This window comes from Ochlerotatus camptorhynchus, unplaced genomic scaffold (genome assembly GCF_037179485.1).
Source record: "Ochlerotatus camptorhynchus isolate MF236.1 unplaced genomic scaffold, CSIRO-AGI_Acam_v1.1 ptg000770l, whole genome shotgun sequence".
NCBI classification, from domain to species: domain Eukaryota; kingdom Metazoa; phylum Arthropoda; class Insecta; order Diptera; family Culicidae; genus Ochlerotatus; species Ochlerotatus camptorhynchus.
The window spans coordinates 404,373-411,453 of record NW_027041237.1 but is presented as its reverse complement, the minus strand read 5'-3'; positions in this window follow the sequence as shown (position 1 = coordinate 411,453).

Genomic DNA, 7,081 nt, shown 5'->3' with positions numbered 1-7,081 from the left:
AATGAGGTTGATTTCGAGTTGCCGATAATAGAACAGCTGGTTTACACGCAGTTCTAATGGGAAGGTTGCCGAAGAAAAAGAGACTGCCGACAATAGTCACACTCACCTGAGAAGTTTGGAGCGTTGTAAAAACGCTTTCAAAACGTTTTGAAAAATTCTGTCGATTGGAATGGATAGAGAAGCAAGCAGCAGATGAATGTAAACAAATAGACACATCATATATGTGCGTGACGCTGAGAAAATGCTAGTAGAAGTGCAGACGCTGCTTAGATTGACGAGAATACGTAAATTCCCCTATCATCGAATCTTAAAAGAGAACAGTTAATTTATAATATTTTTTTATTCATGAATGAAGAATATTGAATTTATGTAACGTCAATCATGATGTATTTCTTTCAAAATTTTAATGATAAATCTTCTATGTCAATTAAAGATACGTCTTGACTCATCTGTAGTTCATCGCGCTTCATAAGCAACTGATCATTTAACAATTCGATATATCTCTGTAAGTCGTTAACAATTATTTGAAGTTGAGCGATATTTAAATTAGTTAAAAATGACGTGAAACACGTCGTTTATCCTCCTGCATTATTACTCCAGCTGTGAATGCAATGGTAATTTTATAAATTATTTTATGAAAAGAGGAATTTTATAATTTATAGAAAGTAAAATATGAAATTGGACAATAGAGTAAACGCTCCTATAGTTGTGATACGTTAGAAGCGTTAAATTACTATTATAGTTGTGTCTGGATTCTCCATACATTATATTTTTCTCAGAAAAAAAAAACATTATATTTCTCTACAAATTTGTCTCAGGCGTCATTTCGATCGTAAATGTCGTTTCCATGCAATTTTTATTTAATTTTAATTTTGAAAATTCTACAAGATCCAAAATGGCCGAATTTTAGCAAAAATGTGAATCATTGTTAATCTGAAACAATTATACAAATTTGCATGCGAATCGTAGAAGGTCGATTTTTTTTCCGATTCGTAATTTGGTGTGGAATTGCTTTAATGAAATCGAGGGAGTTGCCACCGAAGCGAGCTTGACAGGCGATAATTTTTGGAGAGTTGGGCTTGATGTCTTCAAGTACTCTTCCCTTCCAAAAATACCAATTGTGGATTGCATTAAAATGCTATCAGTGTATGTCGTCATGACGAAGAAAACCAACACACGTTTGGACTCGTTTCGTGTTAGGGGAGAATGGTATACAACGCACCCCCTGGGTAGAACGCACCAGCTGACTATCATTTGTGTTTTTCATGGCTTTTACGTTACTTTTTTGTTGTCTTATCAAGCAGCACTTCTAGCATAGCATCTGAACTCAAAATCCTGCATGATAAATCCTAGAATTGGATTAAAAGTTCCAAGAACAACTCAAAATAAAATGAAAAAGTGCGTCTTACCCCGGGGGTGCGTTATGTACTGTTCTCCCCTACCTTCACTGGGGTAGGGTAGGATGGTGCAAAATGACCGTTTAAGCAAAATCGTCAATTGCTGGCGAATGAAACTAAAATCAAAAAGAAAGTAATGGCGTTTGGTTCATTACCATGTTTTCTACGAAGATCAAGTGATTTAGAGCTACAAAAGAATGATTTTCCATGACTTTCAAGGTATTTTATAAATTGATTCCAATATGATAGCTGGGCAAAACGCCTGATTCATGGTGCAATATGCACCACAACATTGGGGCAAGACGCACGACAACAATGGCCAAAACGCACCACAACATTGGGGTAAAATGCACCCCATGGTAGACAAACCATAACCCCTGCAAGTAGTTAATGCAAAGGGATGCGGTATTTCAAATGATTATTTCTTTATGTTACATCAGAAATAAGGTCTCAAAATCTCAATAGAATGTTAAACTGTGATTCATCAAAAATATACTACTATATATTCAAACAATATACGAAAAATAAATTCGTCAAATTTTTTGTGATATATGATGTAAAAAGCTTAATTTGCAGTCGATGATTTTAACAACTGTGTCCTGTTTTGCACAAAATAGCATGCATTGTTAAAGGAATCAGTTGGTAAATATATGATTTTCTGATCAAGAATTATTTGTCAAACTTCCAACCAAAATGCATCTGAGGAAAAGTTATCGCTGTTTTTCTAAAAGTGGGCATTTTACCCCAGGGGTGCATTGCGGGCTGTTCTTCCTTACTACCGAATTAAGTCAGGAAAGGGAAGGTTCGACTACCTGTACGCTTGTAAACTGTCAAAGGTAATGAACTGCTCGAGAAACCACACTGCAATATGTGTGGTAAGAAGCATGCGAAGGGTCCTTGTCGTGCTTCACTGAAATGTATTTATTGCAAGGATACTCCGCAGGCTCTTGCAGATTGCCTGAAGTACATACAAGTGTGAGAAAAACTTAGCACTCTCTGCAGGATCACTCCCGACGTTCCTTTGCAGAGATCTTGAAAACTTCTGCTACATCTTCCCGAATCATCCTGGCACCTCCTTTGACCTTCCCCCTTCTTGAGGACGGAGATGTTTTTTTCTGTCCTGCAATGGAATTGTCGAAGCCTGATACCAAAGATTACATAAAGCAAAAAGACTACTGACTTAAAATTTCCCCATATAGTTCACGTGAGACCATCTTTAGAACATCATTTCCGTCATCTGTTGAAAAAAACTCAAATTGTAATAGATTCGAGTCGAAACAATTTAATGTGCATGGCCGTGAAAATGAAGGAAAAAGATGACTTTTTTTTTTTTTTATTATAGTCATTTTAACACTCTTGGGTCATTCGTGACTTGTCCGGGGGTGAGATTTGAACTCGTGACTCTGGCGTGAGAGGTATGGATGCTAACCACTACGCCGGAGTCGCCCCCCCTTGGAAAAAGATGCCATCTTGTAAAGAAATGGAACGTCATCGCTCAATGAAGCATGTTTCTTGAGTCAATTGTAGCCGAGTTATTTACGAAGAGAGAGTACATGAAGAGAATCGATCAATGTTGATAGGAAAGTGAAAAGTGACACGAGATTTCGGGTTTAATTTTGCAAGTCATACCGCAATAAAGAAGACCAGAATGTCCGAAGAAACGTGCTCAACTTTTTGGCTCAGCTCTGGTACTATCTTTGGTAACAAGCTAATCGATGCACCCCTCGAAACATGGGAAAATCCACGAACCCCTTATTTTATCTGTCAAACTTTCATAGCGAATGAAAACAAACATAGTGTAGTACTAGAATTTCAACTATACTGGGGTACGCTTGAGTGCTGGGACTCGGATTATCCGGATATTTTTATTTTTAAATTTTATTAAATGTTGCCAATTCACAGATCTGCCATTCCACATCAGGTCACATGGACACCTAATAACCAACTTGTTGACACATATATAGAACAGTAAAAAAGAAAACTGTTAGAGGGAGAATAAATTTGAAATTTCACTATCCGGATATCCGGATAGTTACTATCCGCCTGATACCGATCTCAACGTTTTCTCAATTTATTTTATTTCAATATTGGGCATTAGAAAGCATGATATTCTGTATATTGAATATCAATCTAACGATATTTAATTTGTCTGAAAGTAATTTCATTGAAAAAAAACTGAAGTATCCGGATAGCTGAAGTCCCAGCTCTAGTACGCTTACAGATGTATTGGGACCAATAGGTTAATCAAGTAGCACATAACATATGTGGAACTCCATCATCAAAAATCGACCCCACTTCAGTAATTTCAATCTGAAATTACTGAATCGATTTTGCAAATTGATTATACCAGCTGTAAAATGAGAAAGGATATCAAGGGGGTAACCGATTATATGTAAATAATTATAACCTGGTTTATTATTTAAAATTTTCTTAGCACTTTTGAACTTATGTCTTTATTTTTCTTTAACTATTTATGTACTTTATTTTTAACTATATAACTAGCTTTAACAAACTCATCACCTTGCTTCACAGTAAAAAATAGATTAACGTTTGCATAAAAAAGTAGACAGTTTTTGCCGATTTTTTATGCAATGACCTGCTACCCAACGATTAATCCTGGAATATCATTGTAAGTTACCATATATACAGTCTTCTAACTCTAAGTTTGACCAGGTATATTTTTCAATTTTGTTTCTGTAAACTGAGAAGAAAAATGTATGTACTATTTTTTTTCCCCTAAACTTTTTCTCAATGTTTGGAACCAATTGCATCAACCTTTAATTTAATTTGGATTCACAAATCTACCGCGCAAACTAGGAGTTAACTGCACAAAAAACAGCAAAATTTTGCGGTTTATGCTGAAAATATGCTGACCATCGTTCCATTCACAAGAATTTTGATCTGTAATACCCAAGGATTCAACCCTCCATGATAAATAATATATAAAATGTTTGTATCCTCTTATAAACAGGAAATCCAAACTTTGCCTGACGAATAAACTTCTAATATTTAAACAAGTTTTTAAACATGCCATGCTTGGTATGCTTTAGTTGTTGCACTACCAGGAAAAAAGCACTTCAAAGATTCAGAAGAAAGTTCTGAAGATGATTTTGAAGTTGCCTCCCTGGTACAGTACTACCGAAGTACATATAATTTCGAATGTTGAGACTTTAGAACAAATGTCCAACAAAATTATTAATAATTTCAAGCAAAAATCGTTGCAATCCTCAATTGCCGCTTCCAATAGTTTCATTGTATGGCAAATTGTTGTACGCCAACGAGGGTCAGAGCGCGTCCATTTCAGCAATGGTCGCAAAACGTGGTCAGCACTCACACACTCATCACGAAACGGTTGATTTCCAAAGTCGACGCCGCATCGACCGAAAGAACTGAAAATGAAGAACAATGAGGAGGACCACACAATGGTTGCTGCCGAGAAAACAGACGATCGCTTAGCACACATCGAGAGTGGCCTGCTTTTGTCGACAGCCGAGTGAACACTGAACTGGTCCACGATGGGAAATACATAGGTGCCACAGTCGGAAGAAGTGTTAGTTTGTTTACATAAATGAACCATGCCCATTTTGTTATGGCATGTTTGCTATAAGAAATGCGCCTCGTGTTTATTAGCGAATTTCACATCAAAGATTGATTAATTGAGTAGGAAATCAGTTTGGCACGGCATTTGTGACCAGCATACACCTTCCGGTAGTATGAAACAGGTCAAAAACTGTTCAAATCCGCAGATAAAAATTTTTGTTTAGAATTTCTGTATAGCAAAATAGTGAACTTTTCGTGAACATTAACGGCAAAGAACTCACCAACACTCGGAGACTGTGAGTTCCTGCCCACCTGTTATTTACCATCGTGGAACTGGTCTACTAGATAAACATGTAAATAGTATTCTCCAATGTTTTTCTACAGAACGTTTAACAGCAACTTCGATAGGACCAAAATAGTCCACTCCAGTATTTGTGAATGGATAAAGGAATGGCTCCGTTCTGAAATCCGGAAATGGTGCCATCAATGGGGGTGACGGTTTTGCTCGATTGATAATACACTTTTGACAATTTTTGCATACTTTGCGTCATAGGCGTAGCCAGAGAGGGGCAGGGGAGGGCAACTGCCCCCCTAAACTAAGTAACACAAAGGCTTTCGGTGAAATGGCGTTCGGTGAAATGGCGTTCGGTGAAATGGCGTTCGGTGAAATGGCGTTCGGTGAAATGGCATTCGGCAAAATTTTACATAGTAATTTTTTTTTCGCCCCTCCCTAGCTTGAAACCTGACTATGCCCTTGCTTTGCGTAGCAATGATCTAAGATTTAATATCTAGATTTTTTGTTGAATAGCGGCTATGACAACATTATTATGCTGATGAAGATATTTTCCATGGTATGATTTAACAATTAAAAATGAAATGTGATGTTTATAGGCCAATATAATTGATACTCTAGCGTTCATAGATATATAAGAGACATTCTCTAAACGTCCTTTTGCTCTAAGCAATCCATTTTCATCGATTATGGGGCATAATTGCTGTAATCGGCATGATTTCTCGATCTCATGACCATTTGTTAATGCAGCCATTTCTACAGGAAAGCATTCCCATTGTGGTGCTTTTCTAAACAATGCATTCTCTACACAAACTATATCATTATAGCATTCAAAGTGTTTTTATGTTACTTCATACGCGAAGTTAGCGATTTTCAGAGTTGGTTGGAAATGCTAACATGAAGCTTTAGCGTGATAATTTATTAGCTAGAGAATGATCTTTTAGATAGATAGGTAGGTGGATAGTTCCGTTAGAGTACGGCAGTATGAAAATCGAATAGAAGTTTAAAATGACCGAAGGGCCATTAATGCGACAGTTTTTAAAGATAGACGCACATCTTTTGCCTAACCCGTACGATGTACGCGGAGACTTGAAGTATGTCTCCAAGTCTACAGGCAAAACTTGTGCGTCCCTCTTTTGCTCATAAACTGACTGCGGCTGTGGAATAGTTCTAGCGACGTTTTCATTACTACCTAAAGCGCGTTGCGAGAGCATTTCCAGTCGTTGGTGTGTTATAATGCAATTCTTCTTTACCCAACTATTGTGTTGCTCCTCTCGTCATGACCAACTTGGTCATCTCAGAGAGAAGGCAGTAGGGTGGTTGTTGCGTGCTGTACCATCATCAGCATTGTTGACGGTTACTCCCGCCTTGAGTTGTTACATTCAAAGTGTTTTTATGTTACTTCATACGCGAAGTTAGCGATTTTCAGAGCAATATATATATATATATAAATTAGACCTGTTCATTTTAAACGAAATGTTCGGAATGTAACGGGTCAACCGTGATTACTGTTCTTCATGTTAATTTGAACTTCTCTGCAAATGTTCAACAAAATCGGTGATGATTTAGAGGTTCTTCAAGTTAATTTTATGTTTTTAAGGTAATTTACGGCTTATAATATTTGTATCTCGAGACTGAAACAACGAAAACTGCTGTAACAACTTTCATAGCAAAGCCTAATGTGTTATCTATCAACTTTGCAACCATAGGTTGATAACTCTATACGTTGTTGTTGCTACACTGGCAGAAATCGACTCTCAATTTCAACTTCTCGGATAGTCTCGGTTCGATTGAGGCTATTCGGTCGAAGAAAACAGGTAGACACTCATCTCATTCCTTTTCAAAGGGAGCA